Source organism: Heterodontus francisci, unplaced genomic scaffold (genome assembly GCF_036365525.1).
Source record: "Heterodontus francisci isolate sHetFra1 unplaced genomic scaffold, sHetFra1.hap1 HAP1_SCAFFOLD_85, whole genome shotgun sequence".
Lineage (NCBI taxonomy): Eukaryota > Metazoa > Chordata > Chondrichthyes > Heterodontiformes > Heterodontidae > Heterodontus > Heterodontus francisci.
Window position 1 is genome coordinate 5213383 of NW_027142342.1, and position 23964 is coordinate 5237346.

At 43.1% G+C, this 23964-nt stretch overlaps 1 pseudogene; it reads right to left on the reverse strand.

Annotated features, from left to right (window-relative positions):
• Positions 1-1070: 1070 nt before the first annotated feature.
• LOC137367053 (probable G-protein coupled receptor 139) overlaps positions 1071-23964 on the reverse strand; it is a 29222-nt pseudogene continuing 6328 nt past the window's right edge.

Sequence of the window (23964 nt, forward strand, 5' to 3'; positions counted from 1 at the left end):
TAAGGAACAAAGAAAATTACAGCACAGGAACAGGCCCTTCGACCCTCCAAGCCTACGCCGATCCAAATCCTCTATCTAAACCTGTCACCTATTTTCTAAGGGTCTGTATCTCTTTACTTCCTGCCCATTCATGTATCTGTCTAAATACATCTTAAAAGATGCTATCGTGCCCGAGTCTACCACCTCCGCTGGCAATGCGTTCCATGCACCCACCACCCTCTGCGTAAAGAACGTTCCACGCATATCCCCCCTAAACTTTTCCCCTTTCACTTTGAACTCGTGTCCCCTTGTAATTGAATCCCCCACTCTGGGAAAAAGCTTCTTGCTATCCACCCTGTCTATACCTCTCATGATTTTGTACACCTCAATCAGGTCCCCCCTCAACCTCCATCTTTCTTATGAAAATAATCCGAATCTACTCAACCTCTCTTCATAGCTAGCGCCCTCCATACCAGGCAACATATACAGATAAACATGTACAGATGTTTAAATGTTTACAAATAGTTATAAACATTGATAAACGTGTCTAAATATTGTAAAGGTTATAAATTGTGTCACAGAATATGCCCCACCCCCAACCCATCACTCTGGAAACATTCCCCGTCCACACTCTCCATCATCCTTGGAAACTGGCCCCGCCCCCTCTCTCCATCACTCTGGCCAACAGACCCCGCCTCCAGTCACCGTCATCATGAGAAACTGGCCCCGCTCTCACCCTCCACCATCGCACAGACCGCGCTCTCCATAGAGCTCTGACTCCATAGCGAAAGTTCCCGACCGCACGCTGTCACCATAGTTACAGGCCACGCCCCACACTGTCACCATAGCGACATGTCCCGCACCGCTCTGGCTCCATACTGTGTGCCCCCGTCCTCGTTCTGCCTCCATGATGACAGGCCCCGCCCCTCTCTGGCACCATAGTAACATGCCCCGCCCCACTCTGTCACAATAGAGACAGGCCGCACCCCCCGCCATGTCTCCATTGTGACAGGCCCCACGTCACTCTCTCTCCAGAGTGACAGGCCACGATCCCCGGCTGCTGGAAATAGTCAGTAATTTAGTTTCTCTCATCACTGAATGAATTTAACAATTGTAGTAAAGGGATATTTCAGCACATTCTTCAACTGCTCTCTGAACTGACTCTGAGTCACGGCGTAAATCGCAGTGTTTGTGGAGCAACTCAAGAGCTGCAGCATGAAGCCCAATTCCTGCAAATAAGCAGGTGGAGCTTCAGACTCAACCACAGGCCCCAAGTTCAACATCCGCCATCTTATTGTACTCACCGTAAACATTGCCCATAACAGAATGAAATTCCCACAAATAACGAACAGTAAAATTATGGATTTCCTTCGGCTCTCCATCTCTGGGTCTCTGCGACTCTCCCCACTGCTGTGAACCCGGAGTCTCTTGCGTCCTCTGCTGCTCACTAAAATGTGTCTGACGGTGACAGCATTGAGCATCAGAATCAATATAAATGGGGCAATCGGGGTTAGAATGTTATGGAGGAACTCGATTGCTGCCCATACACGAGAATAATAAACCTCCATTGTTACCAAGCAAAACCAGGGATTGTTCACCAGCAAATACCGACCCGTTAACATAAAATACCAGAAGATGTTCTTTAAACAGCTCAGCACAGTCACTGTTCCCACAACCACAGCCCATGTTTTCTCAGTTCAATATTTACTTTTCAGTTTCTGGCAACAAATGGCCACAAATCGATCAAAGGTGAAAGTGACGGTGAACCAGACAGAACAGTCTGTGACTGTGTAAAGCAGGACGGCGTGGATATTACACACGGGGATGGAATACAGGTACATAAACCGTTCCCCATAAACAATGGGAATGTGTCTCAATATCAGGTCCAGGATAATGACCAGTAGGTCCGCCGCTGACATGGCCACCAGGTAGCGAGTGACACATTTGGAGAGACCGCACCTTCCCCGAGACAGGATCCCAATCGTCAGCAAGTTAACTGTGAGGAAGGGAAATAAACAGAGAAATTATACATCAGGCTGGAGCAAAGTTACCAGTTTGATTGAGTACTTATTGAGATTTATAAATGTGTTCCTGTATCCAGTGGAGGTATTAAAATGATTGGACCTGAATGAACAAATGGGAAGGTCTATGATACGGTGGAAGACAGGAGAGATTAAATAACAAACGGATGATATTGAAATTGTCAAACTGAATGTTGATCATAATACGCCCCCTCCCTCTTTTCCCCGTCTGGTATAAAAACTGTTCCATCTCTAATCTCTCCCAGTTCTGATGAAGGATCACTGACCTGAAAGATTAACTCTGCTTCCCTTTCCACAGATGCTGCCAGACCTGCGGAATATTTCCAGCATATTCTGTTTTTATTTCATATTTCCAGCATCTGCAGCACTTTGCTGTTGTATATAAAGCTAAATGCTGGACTGACTGAGAATTTCCCGCAGCTGGGAAAGGCAGCACAGAATTTAATTATTTCAAAGCAACAATTGAGAATGAGTCCCCTGAAAAAATAATGAAACAAATAATCTCAATTGTTACTAAGTTGACTGTAAACAAGGGAAGTTATCAGGAAATGTTACACCAGGTTGGAAGAAAAAACAACATTTTGAAGGAATTTGGGGTGACATTTGTACATTTGTTACTACATTCAGGGATGGATCTAGTTTTTGTATCAATGACAGCAATTTCTGCTGGGGACAGGAAGCTGAATATAGTGGAGCCAGCAGGGTTCCTGACGGCAGGCCGAATATATGAGCGGAACCAGATCTTAGCAATTCAGAGCTGATTACTGACACAATTCAGTGGCACTCGGGCAATTAATTGCCTGGTTCCATGGTGCACATCCCTTTAAGGTTGGGGATTCCGCCTGCCAAAGTTGCTGAACAATTAGAGGGCCAGCAGCTCAGTTGTATTTGCAACACCACCCGGACCTTGGGAACTGCCAGTACTTCACAAGGCCTGGATGCAGGGCCATTCTGGATCCTTAAACCCTAGATTAGTGTGGAGAGGACACCAGATCCAGTCAACTGGTCATGGCCACTGCCAGGACAGCCCTGGGACCAGGACCCTGACTGGAGATCTGTACCCCTGGCAACAGAAGCAAGGACACTGGAGCCAATCATTGAGTAGGGCCACTGCCAATAATACACCAGGCCAGGGACCAATGGTATAGGTGGGAAAAGGGATGAGGTTCTGAAATCAGAATTTAGGGAGTTAAGAAGGAAATTAAAAGCAAGACCTCAAGTGCAGTAATCGCAGGTTTACTCCCACTGCTACGTGCTAGTGAGCATCGGAATAGGAGGATTGATCAAATGAAGACGTGGCTGGAGAATTGATGTAGGAGGGAGGGAATCATATTTCTGAGGCATTGTGACCGGTTCTGGGGCAGGTGGGACCTGTACAAGATGGACAAGCTACACCTTAACAGTACTGGAACGAACATCCTCACAGCAAGATTTGATAGTGCTGTTGGGGAGGTTTAAAACTAGCTTATCATGGGAGTGGGAACGTGAAGGGTAGCTCAAATTGGAAGTAAAGCTGATAACAGGAGGTAGAAAAGACAGTGAGGCAAAAGGAAAATGAGGTGGTGTTGCGCTGATAATAAGGGATGAAGACAGTATATTTGGAAGGGAGGATCTCAGATCGGAAGAAAAAAATGTGGACTCTGTTTGGGTGGAGCTAAGAAACAGCAAGGGGCAGCAAACATTGGTCGGAGTTGTTTATAGACCACCAAACAGTAGTAGTAGTGTGGGACATGGCATTAATCAGGAGATTAGAGAAGCATGTCACATCGGTAATACAGTAATCATAGGTGACTCCAATTTGGAAATCGACTGGGTAAACCTAATGAGCAGGATGAGTTTCTAAGTGCGTCTTCGGGATGATTTTCTTGAGCAGTATGTTGAGGAACCGACTAGAGAACAGGCTATTTTAGATCTAGTATTAGGTAATGAGAAAGTTCTAATTAATAATTTTGTTGAAAAATAACCTTTCGGGATAAATGACCGTAATATGATAGAATTTTACATTATGTTTGTAATTGAGGTTTTTCAATCTAATGCTAGGGTGTCAAATTGAACAAAGGGAATTATAGAGGGATGAGGGGCAAATTGGCTGAAATATTACATAGTTTACAGCAACGATACATTCAAGGCACAGTAACCAGAAAAGTAAAGGCAGTCAACCATGGATAACAAAGAAAGTTAAGGATTGTATAAGATTAAAAGAAAAGGCCTACACAGTTACCAGAAATAGTAATGTAACTGAGGATTGGGATCATTGTAGAAAACAGCAAATGAAGAAATGATAAAGAAAGGGAGTTTAGAATATGAAAGTAAGCTAACAAAAACATATAAACGGACTGTAAAAATCTTCCATAGGTACATAAAAAGGAAACGTTTGGCTAAGACAAATGAAGGTCCATTGCAGACAGAGTCAAGAAATTTATAATGGGGAATAGAGAAATGGTAGAGAAGCTAAATGATTATTTTGTGTCTGTCTTCAATTAGGAATATGTAAGAAATCTCCCAGAACTTGAGATCCAAGGGATTAGGGGGAATGAGGAATTGAAGGAAATTAGTATCAGTAAGAAGGTTGTATTGGAGAAATGGATGGGGTTGAAGGTTAATAAGCCCCCAGGACCTGATATTCTACATCCCAGAGTGTCAAAAGAGGTGGCAATGGAGGTAGTGGATCCATTGGTGACCATCTCCCAAAATTCTATAGATGCTGGAGCGGTGGAGAGAGAGAGAGAGAAAGAGCCTGCTTTGGTGATGGATTTTCAGTTACTGTGTCTGCTGTCAATGGGATAAAGCTTACAGTTTCTGCAGAGCTGTGAAGGCTTTCACATGAGTCCATCAAACTCTTTTGTTTTTTATATTATTGAGGGTTATTCTGGATTCCCCTTCTGGAATTCAAGGTGCTGCATGCCCCCGTGTTGATAAAGCAATTCCAGATAATTCAATCAGAGTAAGCCATTGTTCTGGTTAGGCTTTGGGAGACTTTTCGTCTGCAGTTTGATCTTTTACTGTTTCACATCTAACTTACGGTGGCCATATTGGATGCCAGCCGTTTGCTTTTTAAAGTTACTTGCAAGACTTTTCATTAAAAGTTTAATGTAAGTTACCAATTAATTCCATTAATATTTCACCTTTGGCTTGTGGAGTTTTTCATGACACATATTAATAGAAGAGGGAAACCCTCCAGTGACACAATTAGGGTCCATGGCGACAGACATTAATTACAGTCACTCAACAAGCAGGTTCAGTAAACCCCTTTTAAACCAGCACTTTTTGTACCGCAATAAACGGACCATTTACCCAGTCTAGATGATAGATATGAGGGTTGCTGAAGGAAGGAATGGTGGAAATGGCACAGGCACTGACCATAATCTTCCAATCATCCTTGGATATGGGAATGATAACAGAGGGCTGGAGGTTTGTACATTTTATACCCTGCTTACAAAAGGATACAGAGAATAACTCCTGTAACTACAGAGTAGCCAGCATAGTGCCACCGCTGGGAAATGTTAAGCGTTCACAACCCAGGACAAAAATATTAATTGTTTGGAAAATGATAGATTTATAAATAACTTGCAGCCTGGATACAGTAATGACAAAGCAGGTCTGGCAGATTTCAAAAATTCTGTTTATAAAGTGTTTTTAATATAGTAGAACACCCATTGGTGCTTCACAGGAGCATTACAAAACAAAACATGACAGTGAGCCACAGCAGGAGATATCAGATCAGATGACCAAAAGCTTGGATCAAAGAGGTGGGTTTGAAGGAGAGTCTTAGAGGAGGAAAGTGAGGTGGAGATTACGGAGAGGTGTAGGGAGGTTATTGCAGAGGGTTGCACAAGATGTCTGAATTAATGGAGAGCAGCTATCTTGGAGGGTTGCGGGGCTGGAGGAGATTACAGCGATAGGGAGGGGCGTGCCTTTGGTGGGATTTGAAAACAAGGTTGAGAATTTAAAAATCTAGACTTTTCCTGACTGGAAGCCAGTGTAAGTCAGCAAACACAGTGGTGACAGAGGAACGGGACTTGATGTTACTAAGGTGTAAGCAGGCGATTTTAGTGATGGAACAAATATCAGGTCAGAAAATCATCTCGGAGTCAAATGTAACACTAAAGTTGCAAACAGACCGATGTAATCTCATACCGTTGTCAGGGAGAGGAATGGAGTCTGTAGCAATGGAGGGGAGTTTGGACCAAGGACCAAAACAATGACTTCTGTCTTCCCAATATTTAATTGGAGGAAATGTCTCCTCATCCAGTACTGGGTGTTGGATATGCAGTCTGATAATTTAACAACTGTGGAGGAGTGGAGAGAGGTGGCGGTGAGGTAAACTTGATGGAGTTCGTTGATGAAGCAAAGGAGGTGGTTGATGAATGTACATGATTGAAGTTATGTCTATGGACTTTCAAAAGGCGTTTGATCCACTTCCGCTAAGAAACTGTTTGTCGCCTCAAACCCAACATTCAGCTTCGATGGGAAGGCAAAACAACTTCTTTCCCCTCCTTCAGCATAGCCTGGACAATAACCCAAGTTCGTATACACCTATTATCACAATGCACACCCACCATGTTCTGCTTCCCAAATATCCGGGAATTTTGGCCCCAATTCCTTTCACCTTTTATTCTCACCTTCATTTCGTCCCCAGATTAAATTTCATCCCGGCAGAATGCCCTCTGAGGGGCCGGGCGCTCGAAATTTCTCTGCATCCATACTGTTGCTGTTAATGGACTAATAGAGCCATAAAATCCAAAAAGAAACCCCCTCCCACAGCCCTCTGAGCGTGCCTACATTTGGCCAATGCTGTCAGTACCTCCAGAATGGATAGCAATGGCGAGAACTATGAGGAATTCCAATGCAAGCGTTCTGTGGGAATTGAGTATTAAAGAAAAAGAGATAATTTAAATTCCTGAATAGGTCCTCTGCGAACAGGGCTCAAATAAAAGTGGGATAAGTTGAAAGTTTTAACCACTGGACCATGGCAGCTGAAATCACATGCATTTAATACAGATCAAGAATGATCTTGCACTAATTCACTTTAGTCATGTTCTTGTTTCCTGGGACAAAAAAGTTGTTTGCAGATGTCAATCACAATAAACAAACTGTTGGAGGGAACTTCCTTTATTTATCAAAAAAAAACAAAAATCAGCAATTGTCAATCAATACAGCCCAATCAGAGAGAGAGAGAGCGAGAAAGAGAGTGAGAGAAGAGAGAGAGATGAGACGGTCGAGCAACTTCCTATATCCAGTCTTGGCCCTGTTACACTTACCTGCTGCTCACCCAGGCCCCGCTCTCCGAACCAGTCAATATCCTTATCGAGACCCTTCAGATATTGTTTAAGAAATGAGAACAAATTTCAAAGTTCATCACAGCTGGATTGAATGGAACAAAGTTGAATAACATATTTACTGTCACTCGGTAACCACGTTAGACATTTCTTCAATTGGTAGCACTGTTGCAATAACCTCTATGTGAGGTATGTTCCAGCATCATAAACCGGGAGAATGCACTTCATCATTAATCGGGAGAATGCACTTCATCATTTCTGGGCAGTTAGGCAATTCACATCTTGATTCTGCCCTGATTCACTTTTCCAAAGCGGATCTACAGATTCTGCAATTTGGGCACTGGAGTTATTGTGTTTTTTTTTCTTTTTAAGTTTTCACCTTCCGGACTGACAACGTATTACAAATCTCAGATCAACCTTGCGTCATGTCCCAGTCTCGGTTAGAAGTGACACATAGCAACACCAACACGCTTACAGACACAACACGGTCACATTCAGATTTAGTCTGATTAATTTTGAGAGTTGTTTTCAGGTCGAATGCAACTTTGAACAAATAGTGGGTGATTGAGATGCCTTTCAAATATTTACAGTGAATTTCTGCACGCAGAGCAAGTGTTTCAATCAGACATTCCGAAATCCTTTCCGAAGCAAAGGTAGATAACTTTCCTGCCTGATTGTCCTACTCAATTTCACAACATCGTCTGAATTCAGGCTGTGCTGGGATTTTAAGCCAGGATATTCTGTTTACCAGACAGCTGTTTTTCACCAACTGAGTCACAGAGCAAAATATTGCCATGTGCTTTCCTTGAGCTATAGGTTATTACAGGTCTCTGTTGATGTGTTTATCCTGGATATTACATTTCCAGGTTCTTTTAAATCCATCAGTTTACATTTCTTTGTGAGAGAGCAGGAGCTATGAATATATGTTTAGAAGATTTCCCTGTCAATCATTCCCATCACTATCTCTTCCCAAACTTTGTACAAAGGCATTAATGAAGGAATGAAACACATCACGTCTTGAAAATTGTCTGATAAACTTTGGAAGTTGAAAGTGCTTATTGGAGGGGATGTATTTCTGCAGACATATAGCAGATATGAAAATAACCATCATTGGGACATGGTTTGTACATGTAACCTATTTGTATACAATGCTAATAACTCAACGCTTTGATAGCATAATGATGTTATGGGAGTGGTTCTTTTTTTTCTTTAAGAGATGATATTTAAATTGTGGACTGAGTGAAGTGTTCACAGACTGCAAGGCACCTTGTTCCAAGCAGCACAACAAGAAAATGAGAGGAATAGTTATAACTGTCACATGATTTGATTGTTAATTTTAGTCTCAGTTTGCACTGTGAAATACGTGCAACCTGGACCAGCAACATGCAGTGAGCCTTTTGCAAACCAGCGAAAAAAGCAACTCTCTGTAAAAGAAGACTTGCCTCTCTTGCAAAAAGAAATCCTACTTTTGAGGTGTGGCTATCGCCTACCTGGAGAGAGGAAAGGACCCCCGGAGGGAGAAACATACCCAGGAAAAGAGGAGTTGCTACTCTCTGTGGAGGAAAAGCTGTTTTGCAGATAGGAAGCCCCTGCAGTTTGAAAGGTAACAGATTCATTTTGCCTCCAGTCTCTGAAGAATCCCTGCCTCAAGAGTGATTCCTGTTGCCTCTTTTGTATTGGGAGATACTGAAATATCAAGAAAGCATCTAATGCTGGACTGCTACTTCGAAACTCAAGTACACCTGTTGCTACCCCCTTGTGTGACGGCTGCTGCAGCCAAAACAGAAATAGATCCTACAGAATTACTGGGCTGTCCTCTCAGCATATCTGGCACCATTTGCAGCCACAAAGTCCATCAAAGTTCTGAACCTCCTCAGCTCCTTTCTCCCAGGATTTGACTGCTGTCTTTAATCTGACAGCAGTTTCCATTCTATTGCAAACTGAACACGTACAGTTTCCACCAGAACAGCCCACCTCTCCGGAACTTCCTCAACTCTGCTTACTACAGTCTCGATGGTGTGCATCCACCAGTAGCACATTTATCCAAGCCCTTCAGTGACAGCTGTAAGCACTTAATGGCCAGGTCTGTTTAATCAGCCACTTTAAGTAAAAGAAACAGTTGCTGAATTCAATCTTCACTTTCTTTAGCTTGACGGTGGTCCACTCCTGGGTGATTGGCCTGATATAGAGAGGAATATGTCTTATTTTATCTGATTCCAATCAGTTTCAGTTTCCCCAGAAACCCAAAGATTTTCCCAGTTTCTGTTTCAGCATTGCTTTCCATTTCTGTTTCAATGTTAGTTTCCCTTTCAGTTAGGGCATGTCTTAAAAGACAAGCTTTGAAAAAAAAATGTCAGTGACCCAACATTCAACAAGTCATTTGATCAGCCAGCAGCTGGCACAGCCGACACCTCCGCCCCCACCCCCCCTCACCCCTCCATTGCTCCACAAACTGCAGATTTCATCAGCTTGCTAAAAATGGTGATGACAAGATGAGATAAAAGTTCATTAATACAGGCAGTTGACAGCAGCAGGGACTGCAGTGAAAAAGATCATGCGGCTTCTGGTGACTGTCCTACTTGGGTGATGGAGAATTTGGCTGGCTCCAAGGCTGAATCAGATGGTGAAGATACCATTTGTACATCGGATAAACGTGCTTATTTTGGGACAATATGGCAGAGCCCATGGGATACAGTGGAAGACGAGGAACATATGAGAGTGCTCAACAAACATTCAGTTCTTATATTAAAATAATTGATATGATTTTTAGGGCTAATAACATTTTGAAGGTGAAAATGAAGATATCAAGGCTCAGACTGTAAGAAAACAATGCTATTAATGGAGATTGGCTTGGAAGTGTGTGGCACACGAACAAATCCTACCCGAACAAGGTAAACAATGTGTCATTTGAAACAATCATCAATAAGTTGGTGGAACATTTCAACTCAAAGCCATTAGAGATAGTGGAAAGCTACAAAGTAGGAACCAGACATGCAAAAAGTGGTGAAACAGTTGGTGAGTACATTGCGGCAGTGAACAATTTAATATTCCATTGCAGTTTCAGCACATTCTTTGACCGTGCATTATGAATCAGATTTGTGTGTGGATTGGTGGAGTTACTAAATACACAAAATCTTATATTTGAGCTGGTGTAAACGATGACTCGTTCTATAGAAGTTACCACAAAAATGCACGGAGAATTCATCCTGTGCAAGTGACTAGTACAGCTTTTTTCCACAGTTAGAAGGATTTTGCCAAGCCTATGAGGAGAAAACTAGTCAGAAGTATGCTGGTGATGGCGGTTCAGTGTCTCGTTATCACTGGAAGGGCAACCACACGCATTAGCGTGTCAGTAGGGAAATGGCAAATGTTTTAATTGCCAAACGAATGACCACATTGCAACTGCTAGCTGAGAAAAGGCCAAAGCAAGAAAGGGAAATCATTCCGGTGGAATGCAAAACACTTACAGCACAAGGGTGCAGTTCAAAATCTTCAGTAAATCAAGAGTGCTTAAGTAAAGAGGAGCTATGGCTCTTCAATGTTTATGCCACTCGCAATAACTCAAATGACAGAGAGCTTTGTGCAAAGGAGTTAGTAACTCAGCAGTGAAAATTGCTCCATTATGAATGCAGATATTTACGAGGTCAAATTCAGTGTCGTACCTCTAACTGAGAGCACAGCTCAGGTGGAAAACTACTCTTCTGATGTGTTAGAAACGTGTGGACAAATGGAGTGTAATTTCCAACATAATGGCAAGTCCCTCAAGTTACCTATTGTTGCAGTGAAATATCTCAACCAACCAATGTTAGTGATCAAAGACTGACTTGACAAGCTGAAGTTAGAGTGGAAGCACATTTTCCACTTTGAGACAGTCAATAAACTTTCTCAGCCATTGAATAATTTTCAGCAACATGTCCGTGGCTAGCTATGAAGACATAATCGGTGTGAAAGTGCACATCTGAATCAGGTCTGAATCAAAACCAGTAAATTGAAAAGCTGGGCCAGTTCCTTATGCTCTAAGAACCCAGGCTGAAGACGAGATATAGACGCCATAGAGGAACAGTGTGTGAGAGAAAACTGATTTCAGAGATTGGTAACCCCGATTGTAGTCGTGCCCAGGTCAGAACAAAATCATAAGACTATGCAAGGACTACAAAGTTGCAATCAACCAGGCAGTGGATAATGAGCAGTACCCACTGCCGACCTCCCAAACGTTGTATGCGGACTTCCTGGGATGCAAGCTTTTCATGAAGTTGGATTTGTCCCATGCTTATGCATAGCTCATGGTGGATCTAAGGAGTCGGCAGTATCTTACAATAAATGCACACGTGGTGTTATACTCGTGCACAAAGCTGTCTTATGGTGTGAGGTTCTCTCCAAAAAGCTTCCAACATACAATTAATAAGATTTTGTAATGAGTTATCCATTGCTTGTGTAATCAGGATGATGCGTTGTTCATGACTGCAACAGAGGAAGAGAATCTTCAAGTGATGGATGAAGTATTAAAAGGTCTCCCTGATCTCAATGAGAAGTTCAAAAAAGAGCAAGTGTGCCTTTGTTCTCTCTGAAGGTATGCACGTAAGATAAGTTTGACAGGTGATGCACTACACATTCATCATAGCACAAATCGTGACCTGCAGCCAACATGCAAGGCTTCACCTATGGAGTTGAAGCAGTGATCAATCATGCCATGTATGATGGTCAAGAGAAGCATGTTCTTCATGTGCATTGACTAAGAGTGAATGCAACTACACGCAGGTAGAAAAGGAAGTGATTGGAATCATCTTCTGTATGATAAGGCTTCACCAGTTTTTGAAATATGAAAACTACACCCCAGTAACAGATCATAAATATCAACGAATTATTCTGGGACCAAATTCGACAATATTGACAGTGGTAGCATGAAGGATGAAAGGTGGGCTGTACTTCTCTTACAGTATGATTACATCGTCAAATATCACAGTTCGGAGAGTAACAGGGTAGTTGCTATGGGGGACTTTAACTTTCCAAATATTGACTAGAAATACTATAGTTCGAGTACTTTAGATGGGTCAGTTTTTGTCCAGTGTGTGCAAGAGGGATTTCTGACACAGTATGTAGACAGGCCAACCAGGGGCGATGCCACATTGGATTTGGTACTGGGTAATGAAACCGGGCAGGTGTTAGATTTAGATGTAGGTGAGCACTTTGGTGATAGTGATCACAATTCGGTTAGGTTTACCTTAGCGATGGGCAGGGACAGGTATATACCGCAGGGCAAGAATTATAGCAGGGGGAAAGTAAATTATGATGCGATTAGGCAAGATTTAGGATGCGTAGGATGGGAAAGGAAACTGCAGGGGATGGGCACAATCGAAATGTGGAGCTTATTCAAGGAGCAGCTACTGCATGTCCTGTCAGGCAGGCAGGAAGTTGTCGAACGAGGGAGCCGTGGTTTACTAAAGAAGTTGAAGCGCTTGTCAAAAGAAAGAAGAAGGCTTATGTTAGGATGAGACGTGAAGGCTCAGTTAGGGCGCACGAGAGTTACAAGCTAGCCAGGAAGGATCTAAAGGGAGATCTAAGAAGAGCATGGAGAGGACACGAGAAGTCATTGACGGATAGGATCAAGGAAACCCTAAGGCTTTCTATAGGTATATCAGGAATAAAAGAATGACTAGAGTTAGATTAGGGCCAATCAAGGACAGTAGTGGGAAGTTGTGTGTGGAATCAGAGGAGATAGGGGAAGCGTTAAATGAATATTTTTCGTCAGTATTTACAGAAGAGAAAGAAAATGTTGTCGAGGAGAATACTGAGATTCAGACTACTAGGCAAGATGGGATTGAGGTTCACAAGGAGGAGGTGTTAGCAATTTTGGAAAGTGTGAAAATAGATAAGTCCCCTGGGCCAGATGGGATTTATCCTAGGATACTCTGGGAAGCCAGGGAGGAGATTGCAGAGCCTTTGTGCTTGATCTTTATGTCGTCATTGTCGACAGGAATAGTGCCGGACGACTGGAGTATAGCAAATGTTGTCCCCTTGATCAAGAAGGGGAGTAGAGACAGCCCTGGTAATTATAGACATGTGAGCCTTACTTCGGTTGTGGGTAAAATGTTGGAAAAGGTTATAAGAGAAAGGATTTATAATCATCTTGAAAAGAATAAGTTCATTAGCGATAGTCAGCACGGTTTTGTGAAGGGTAGGTCGTGCCTCACAAAGCTTATTGAGTTTTTCGAGAATGTGACCAAACAGGTGAATGAGGGTAAAGCAGTGGCTGTGGTGTATATGGATTTCAGTAAGGCGTTTGATAAGGTTCCCCACGGTAGGCTACTGCAGAAAATACGGAAGTATGGGGTTGAAGGTGATTTAGAGCTTTGGATCAGAAATTGGCTAGCTGAAAGAAGACAGAGGGTGGTGGTTGATGGCAAATGTTCATCCTGGAGTTTAGTTACTAGTGGTGTACCACAAGGATCTGTTTTGGGGCCCCTGCTGTTTGTCATTTTTATAAATGACCTGGAAGAGGGTGTAGAAGGGTGGGTTAGTAAATTTGCGGATGACACGAAGGTCGGTGGAGTTGTGGATAGTGCCGAAGGATGTTGTAGGGTACAGAGGGACATAGATAGGCTGCAGAGCTGGGCTGAGAGATGGCAAATGGAGTTTAATGCGGAAAAGTGTGAGGTGATTCACTTTGGAAGGAGCAACAGGAATGCAGAGTGCTGGGCTAATGGGAGGATTCTTGGCAGTGTAGATGAACAGAGAGATCTTGGTGTCCAGGTACATAAATCCCTGAAAGTTGCTACCCAGGTTAATAGGGCTGTTAAGAAGGCATATGGTGTGTTAGCTTTTATTAGTAGGGGGATCGAGTTTCGGAGCCACGAGGTCATGCTGCAGCTGTACAAAACTCTGGTGAGACCGCACCTGGAGTATTGCGTGCAGTTCTCGTCACCGCATTACAGGAAGGATGTGGAAGCTTTGGAAAGTGTGCAGAGGAGATTTACTAGGATGTTGCCTGGTATGGAGGGAAGGTCGTACGAGGAAATGATGAGGGACTTGAGGTTGTTTTCGTTGGAGAGAAGGAGGAGGAGAGGTGACTTAATAGAGACATATAAGTTAATCAGAGGGTTAGATAGGGTGGACAGTGAGAGTCTTTTTCCTCGGATGGTGATGGCAAACACGAGGGGACATAGCTTTAAGTTGAGGGGTGATAGATATAGGACAGATGTTGGAGGTAGTTTCTTTACTCAGAGAGTAGTAGGGGCGTGGAACGCCCTGCCTGCAACAACAGTAGAGTCGCCAACTTTAAGGGCATTTAAGTGGTCATTGGATAGACATATGGATGAAAATGGAATAGTGTAGGTCAGATGGTTTCACAGGTCGGCGCAACATCGATGTTCTAAAAAAAAATGTTAACGCTGATATACTGTCGTGTTTGCTGCATTAGATCTCAGAATTAGGCAGTGAAGGTGCAATCTTCATAATAGGTGTAGTGGATGATGACTTTCCAATCATTGCAACTGAAATTGCAGCTGAAACTCAGAAGGACTCAGTGTTGAAAAAAAAATCCATGAACAGGCATTGAATGGATGGATAGAAAGTGACCAGTGTACAGGCGGGTAACTGAAACCATTCCACAATCATCACAATGAGTTGCCTTGTGAACAAGACTGCATGAAGTGGGGTCATAAAGTGGTGGTACCAAGTTGTTTGAGAGATAGAATTCTGACAGAATTCCATACCGAACACACAGAAATGGTCAGTATGAAATCTATGCAAGACGTTTAGTTTATTGGCCTTTTCTAGGCAGCTATCGAGGATTATTGGTGAGCAAATGTACTATGTGCCAAAACTGCGGAAATAAGCTGCTTCAAATGCCTTAGCAATTATGGCCATGGACGAGTCGACCATTTCAAAGAATTCATGTATAGCTTTGTAAGAAAATAAAATTACAATTTCTTAGTTCTGATTGATAACCACTCGAAATGGATCAAATCAAGGTCATGAATGTAAACACCAATGCTATTATTGCTTCTCATGCTTTACCAAACGAGTTTGTCTCAGATAATGGCTCTCAATTCAATTCTGCCTCGTTCCAAAATTTCATGAAGCGAAATGCTATCAAACCTCCCCTCACTTCATTATCATCTGGCATCAAATGGAGCTGCTGAAAGATCCTTAGGATAGTGAAAGAAGCAATGACGAAACACATGCTTCATGGTTGTTCAAATCCCAGTATGTTTCAGCGGTTGGCTAATTTCCTGCTGAAGGATAGAACAATCTTACCCTCCAGTACAGGGTATACACCTGCTGAGGTTTTGGTACATCACAGAATCGTTAATGTGCTGGAGGAGGCCATTCTGCCGATCGTGTCCTCACCAGCTCTCTGAAAGAGCAACTCCCTCAGTTCCATTCTCTGCCTTCTCGCCGTAACCCTGCACGTTCTTCCTTTTCAGATAACTGTATAATTCCCTTTTGAATGCTTCAATTCAACCAGCCTCCAGCACACTCTCAGGCAACACATTCCAGATCTTAACCACTCGCTGCACGAAAAGGTACTGCCTCATTTCACTTTTACTTCTGTACCAATTTAGTTATATCTGTGCCCACTCGTTCTCATTTCTTTCACGAGTGGGACCAGTTTCTCTTTATCTACTCTGTCCAGTCTCCTCATGATTTTGAACACCTCTATAAAATCACTTCTCGGCCTTCTCTTCTGTGAGGAAAACAGTCCTAACGTCTCCAGTCTATCTTCATAACTGAAATTCCTCATCACTCGAAACCTTCGCACGAATCCTTTCTGTACTCTCTCCAATGTGATCACATATTTCCTAAAGTGCAGCACCTAGAATTGGACGCAATACACCAGCTGAGGCCGAACCAGTGTCATGTACAAGTTCAACATGACTTCCTTGTTCTTGTACTCTTTGCTCCTATTAATGAAGCCCAGTATACTATGTGTTTTATAAACCGCTCTCTCAACCTGTCCTGTCACCTTCAATGACTTCTGCACATATACACGCAGGTCCCTCTGCTCCTGCACTCCCTTTAGAATTGTACCCTTTATTTTATGTTGTCTCTCCATGTTCTTCCTACCAAAATGAATTACTTCCCATTTCTCTGCATTGAACGTCTTTTGTCACCTGCCTGCCCATTCCACCAACTTGTCTATGTCCTTATGCAGATTAACACTATCCTCTTCACAGTTCACGATGCTTCCAACTTTCGTTTCATCTACAATCTTTGAAATCATACCCTGTGCTCCAAGGTGTAAGTTGTTAATATATATCAGGAAAAGCAAGGGTCCCGACACGGACCCCTGGAGAACTCCACTACTAACTTTTCTGCAGCTTGGAAAACATCCAACAACCAATACATTTTCTTTCCTGTCACTCAGCCAACTTCATATCCACGTTCCCATCATCCATTTTATTCCATGAGCTACAAGTTTGCTCACTAGTCTGTTGTGTGACACTGTATCAAATGCCTTTTGAAAGTCTGCAATTTCTACCCTCACTTCCCTCAGTAACCTTGGATGCATCTATCTGGTCCTGGTGCTCTATCCACTTGATGTACAGACAGCCTAGAGAATACATCCTCTTTATCAATTTTAAACTTCTCTACTGTCTGAATTACCTCCTGTTCCACCATTGCCTGGGTTGCATCTTCTTCCTTGGTAAAGACAGATGCAAAGTATTCATTTAATACCTCAGCTATGCCCTCTGCCTCCATGGGTTAATCCCCTTTTCGGTCCCTAATAGGCCCCACTTCTGCTTTTACCACCCTTTTACTATTTAAATGTCGATTAAATACTTTGGCATATCTTTTAATGCAAGCTGCCAATCTCTGTTCATGCACTCTTTTTGTTTCTCATATTTGCTTTTTCACATCCCCTCTGGACCTTCTATATTCAGCCTAGTATTTTCTACCTGGCATCTGTCATCAGCGCAATTTTTCTACTTTATCGTAATCACTACCTCTTTTGACATCCAAGGAGCTCTGGATCTGTTTGCCGTGCTTTCCCCTTTCGATGTAATATACCTTGACTGTGCCCAAACTATCTATTCTTTGAAGGTCGCCCATTGTTCATCTACCAGCCTTACTGTCACCTTTTGACTCCAGTTTATTTGCCCCAGTTCCATTTTTACCCCATTGAAGTTAGCCCCCCCCCCCCCCCCCCGTTAATCATTCTTAGTCTGGATTGCTCTTTATCCTTTCCCATAGTCAGCCTAATTCTTATGATGCAATGATCGCTATCCCTAAGTGCTCTCCTACTGATAATTGATCCATTTGGCCCACCTCATTCCCAAGAATTAAGTCTAGCACTGCCTGCTTTCTCGTTGGACTAGAAACATACAGTTGTAGAATATAGCAACATAGGAGCAGGAGTAGAACATTCAGGCCATCGATCCTGCCCTGCCATTCAATATGATGCTGAGCGTGTACTATAGACCCTCACAAAGTCAGAGGGAGGTAGAAGAGCAGACATGTGCTCAAAGAACTGAGAACTGGATGAACAATAGGGCAGCAATATAAGGGATTTAAATTCCCCAAATATTAAATAGGATAGTTTTAGTTTGAAAGGATTTGATGGAGCAGAACTCTTGAGATGCAATCAGGAGAACATTTCTGCCCAGTATCTGCCAAGTTCAAAAAGAGAGGGGGCAATTTTAGAATTACTTTTAGAAAATGAAGGTGGGCAGGTAGAAGTAGCAGTGGGAGAGTGTTTTGGTGGTAGTGATCATAATTCAGTCAGTTTTAACATAATTGTTGAAAAGGACAAGCAGAGAACAGGAGTTCGAGTTCTCAATTGGGGCAAAGCCAATTTTACTAAACTGAGGAGTGATTTAGCGAAAGTGGACTGGAAACAGCTAATTGAAGGTAAATCAGTCTCAGAGCAGCGGGAGGCACTAAAAGGGGAGATTCAAGGTGTTCAGGGTAAACATGTTCCAACAAAGAAAAAGGGTGAGGCGGCCAAATCTCAACCCCCGTGGATATTAAGTTTAGTTTTAGTTTAGAGATACAGCACTGAAACAGGCCCTTCGGCCAACCGAGTCTGTGCCGACCATCAACCACCCATTTATACTAATCCTGCACTAATCCCATATTCCTACCACATCCAGACCTGTCCCTACATTTCCCTGCCACTTTCCTATACTAGGGGCAATTTATAATGGCCAATTAACCTATCAACCTGCAAGTCTTTGGCATGTGGGAGGAAACCAGAGCACCCGGAGGAAACCCACGCAGACACAGGGAGAACTTGCAAACTCCGCACAGGTAGCACCCGGAATCGAACCCGGGTCGCTGGAGCTGTGAGGCTAACCACTGCGCCACTGTGCCGCCCCAAGCACCCGATAAGATAAGATGAGGCAGAACAGGAAAGCTTTTGTCCGACACCGAAAACTCAACATTGCAGAAAACCAAGAGCATAGAAAGTGGTGGGCTAATATCATAATGGAAATTAGGAAAGCAAAAAGAGATCATGAAAGAATATTGGCAAGCAAAATCAATGTGAACCCAAGGATTTTTTTTGCAGTACATTAAGAGAAAGAGGATAACTAAGTGGAGAGTAGGGCCCGTAATAGACCGAAAATGTAACCTATGTGTCGGGGAGGAAGATATTGGTATGGCTCTTAATGAATACTTTGCGTCTGTCTTTACAAAAGGGGGGGGCGCAGATATTGTAGTTAAGGAGGGAGACTGTGAAGTTTTGGATATGATAAACATAGGGAGAGAGGAAGCATTAATGGGAGTAGCATCCTTGCGAGTTGATAAATCACAAGGACCGAATGAAATGAATCCTAGACTGATAAAAGAAGCAAGAGATGGATTAGTAGAAGGTCTGACCATCATTTTATTGTCTTCACGGGATACAGGTGTAGTACCGGAGGATTAGAGAACTGCTCACATTGTACATCTATTTGAAAAGTGATTGAGGGATAAACTGAATAATTACAGGCCAATCGGTCTCACCTCAGTAGTGCGGAAATTATTGGAATCTATTCTGAGAGGCGGGCTAAACTGGCGCTTAGAAAGGCACAGGTTAATCTAGGATAGTCAGCATGGATTTGTTAAGGGAAGATCTTGTTTGACCAACCTGATCGAATTTTTTGAAGAAGTAACAAGGAAGATAGATGAGGATAGTACAATTGGTGTGGACTACGTGGATTTTAGCAAGGCGTTCGACAATGTCCCACCTGGCAGACTGGTTGGAAAAATAAAATCCCATGGGATCCAGGGAAATACAGCAAGGTGGGTATATAATTAGCTCAGTGGCAGGAAACAAAGGGTAATTGTTGATGGGCGTTTTACCGACTGGAGGGCTGCTTTCAGTGGTGTTTCACAGGGCTCAGTATTGGGTCCCCTGCTTTTTGTGGTATATATTAATAATTTGAAGGTAAACGTAGGGACCATGATCAAGAAGTTTGCAGATGACACAAAGATTGGCCATGTGATAGATAGAGAGGAGGATAGCTGTAGGCTGCAGAAGATATTGATGGTCTATTCAGATGGGCAGAAAAGTGGCAAATGGAATTCAACCTGGAGAAGTGTGAGGTGATACATTTGGGGAGGTAAAACAAGGCAAAGGAATACACGATTAATGGGAAAATACTGAGACGTGTAGAGGAAGTGAGGGACATTGGAATGAATGTCCAAAGATCACTGAAGGTAGCAGGACAGGTCGATAAGGTGGATAAGAAGCATATGGAATATTTTTCTCTGTTAGGCGAGGTATAGAATATAAGAGCAGGAGGTTATGTTGGAACTGTATAACTCATTGGCGAGGACAACACTTGAGTACTGTGTGCAGTTCTGGTCACCACATTACAGAAAATATGCAATTGCACGAAGAGGGCACAGAGGAGATTTACGAGGATTTATCCAGGACTGGGAAAATGCAGCTATGAAGAAAGATTGGATCGGCTGGGGTTGTTCTCATTGGAACAGAGAAGGCTGAGAGGAGATCTGATTGAAATGTACAAAACTTTGAGGGGCCAGGATAGAGTGGAGGTGAAGTGTCTACTCAACTTAGCAGAGAGGTCAGTGACTAGCGGGCATAGATTTAAAGGGATTGGGAGAAACATTAGAGGAGAGATGTGGAAAAACCTTTTCACCCAAAGGGTGGTGATGCTCTGGAAATAACTGCCTGAAAAGGTAGTTGAGGCAGAGACCCTCAACTCATTCAAAAGGAGTCTGGATATGCACCTTAAGTGCCATAATCTGCAGGGCTATTGATCAAATACTGGAAGTTGAGATTGGAATAGGTGGATCGTTATTCGGACAGCACAGACAAGATGGGTCAAGTGGCCTCTTTCTGTGCCTTAAACTTCCTATGATTCTATGATAATCCACTTCAATGCTTGTTCCCGCCCTACCCTCATATCTCATTATGCCATTTGTGTTTGGGAATCTGTCAATCTCTGCTTTAAACAGACCCAATGAATGAGCTTCCACAGCCCTCTGGGGTAGAGAATTACAAAGATTCACAACCCTCCGAATAACGAAATTCCTCCTCATCTCTGTCCTAAGTGAATTCCCCCTTGTTTTGAAATTGTGTCCCATGGTTCTAGACTCTCCAACCAGGGGAAACATATTACCTCCATCTACCCTGTCTAACCGGTTAAGTATTTTGTAGATTTCAATTACATCACCTCTCATTCCTGGAAACGCTAGCGAATACAGGCCCAGTTTCCCCAATCTCTCTTCGTAGGACAGTCCCACCATCCTAAGAACAAGTCTGTTGAACCTTTGCTGCACTCCCTCTAAGGCAATAATATCCTTCTTAAGGTATGGGGAACAAAATTGCACACAGTGCTCCAGGTGTGGTCTACACAAGGTTCTATACAATTGATACAAGACTTCACCACTCCAGTGATCAAATCCTCTTAAGATAAAGGCTAGCATGCCATTAGCCTTCTTAATGGCTTGCAGCACCTGCATGTTAACTTCCAGTGATTTATTAATAAGGCCACACAGGTCTCTTTGTGCATCTACATTTTCTAATCTCTTACAATTTTGGAAATACTCTGCACATCTATTCCTCCTACCAAAGTGGATTACCTCACATTTTCCACATTATATTCCATCTGCCACGTTCTTGCCCACTCACTAACTCTGTCCAAATCCCTTTGAAGCCGCTTTACATTTTCCTCACAACACACATTCCCACCAAAATTTGCGTCATCTGCAAAATTGGAAATACTACATTTGGTCCCCACATCCAAGTCACTGATATATTCTGTGAACAGCTGTGGCCCAAGCACAGATCCCTGCAGTACCCCAATAGTCACAGCCTGCCAATGTGAGAATGACCTGTTTATGTAATGTTCCTGAACATATTCTTGGAACTCTTGCCCCTGACTGCCCTTTACACTAATATTATTCCAGTCCATGTTTTGTTAATTAAAGTCCCCCTTTATAACTACCCTATAATTGTTGTTCCTTTCTGTAATTTCCTTGAAATTTGTTCCTCCACGTCCTTCCCACTCGCTGGTGGCCTATAGGCAACACCGAGCAATGTAACTGCATCTTTTTTGAACCTTAGCTTTAGCCAAATTGAATCGGTCCTACATTTCTGGGACATCCTACTTCTCCAGCACTGCAATGTTCTCCTTAATCAATAATGCCAACCTTCCCCCTTTTTTCACGTTCCTGTCTTTCCTGAATACCGAGTATCCAGGAATATTAACACCCAGTTGTGCCCTTCATTGTGCCAGGTCTCTGTTATTGCTGCAACACTATATTTCCTCATGGCACACTGCACCTGTACGTCACCAGTCTTATTAACAACACTCGTTGTATTCACATACAAGTGCATTAACCTTTATTCAGACTTTATTACTTTCTCCCTTACTCTGGCACCACCTAATAACATACTATCCCTACTCGCGTGTTATCTATCAACCCCACCGTTCTGTGCACCTTGGTATTCTTCTCTAATAGTTGCTCCTGGTTCTCGCACACCTGACAAGTTCCATACCAATGACAATTTAGCATAAACCCTCCCGAACAGCACTAGCAAATCGCCCTGCGAGGATATTGATCCAAGCCCCGATACGATGCAACCCATCCATCATGTACAGGTCCCACTTGCCCCAGAACCGGTCCCAATGTCTTAGAAATCTGATGCCCTCCCTCGTACTCCAGTTCTCCAGCCACGTGTTCACTAAATTCTCCTATTCCTATTTCACTAACAGTGGGACTGGGACTAATACTGAGTTTATTGCTTTTGAGGGCTTTCTTTATAATATCCTTCCGAGCTCCCTAAAATCTGCTTTCAGGAGCTCATCCCCTTCTTACATATTTCATTGGTACCAGTATGGACCACGACCTCTGGCTGTTCACCCTCCCCCAGAAGAATGTTATTCAGCCTTTCCATGAAATCCTTGACCGTGGCACCAGGGAGGCAACACAGCATCATGCAGTCACGTTTACTGCCGCAGGACCGCCTGTCTGTTCCCCTAACTAACGAATCCACTATCACTATTGCTCTTCCACTCCTCTTCCTCCTCTCCCGTGCAGCTGAGCCACCTGTGATGCCACAAACCTGGCTCTTACTGCACTCCTCTGAGGAACCGTCACCCTCACCAGTATCCAAAATGGAAATTCGATTAGTGAGTGAGATCATATCAGGGGAATCCTGCACTCCGTGCCTGGTTCTCTTAAACTGCCTGGCAGTCATCTGCCTGTATGTTTCTAACCTGCGGTGTGACCACCTCTCTAAACGTGCTATCCACATAGGTCTCTGCCTCGCGGATGCACAACAGCGACACCAGCCACCGTTCGACTTCCGAAACCCAGAGATCAAGCTTCTGCAGCCGGTAACACTTCCTGCAGAAGTGGTTGTTTTGGACGCATGGTGTGTCCATGAGCTCCTATATGCCACAGCATGTAGAGAATGCTATGGACTCATTTTTGAGTGTGGTCTACCAAACCGGACTGCTAACGTTGAACACAAACAAACCAATCAAAAACATCAGTATGACACAAACAAGGGAGAACACAGTTTCACAAAAAATGAGCATGCTTGTGTTTTCAGTCCATCTCACAAGTTACACAAGTCCTACCAAAATGAATCACTTCACATTTCTATGCATTGAACTTTATTTTCCACCTCTCTGCCCATTCCACCAACTTGTCTATGTCCTTTTGAAGTTCTACAATATCCTGCTCACAGTTGACAATGCTTCCAAGTTTCGTATAATCTGCAAACTTTGAAATTGAGCCCTGCACACCAAGGTCCAGGTCATTAATATAAACCAGGAAAAGCAAGGATCCCAACACTGATCCCTGGGAAACTCCACTACAAATCTTCCTCCAGCTCGAAAATATCCATTAATCACTACTTTCTGTTTCCTGTCACTAAGCTAATTTTGTATCAGTGTTGCGTGTGGCACTGTATCAAATGCCTTCTGGAGGTCCATGTACGCCTCATCAACAGCATCACCCTCATCAACCCGCTCTGTAACCTTCTTATAAAAACTCCAGAAACTTAGTTAAACATGCTTTTGCCTTAATGGAATCATGCTGCCGTTCCATAATTAGCGTACATTTGTCTATGTGACGATTGATTTTAGGCCAAATTATTTTTTCTAGACGCTTTCCCACCACCGAGGTTAAACTGACTGGCCTGCAGCTGCTGGGCTTATCTTGACACTATTTTTTGACCTGGAGTGTCACGTTTCCAATTC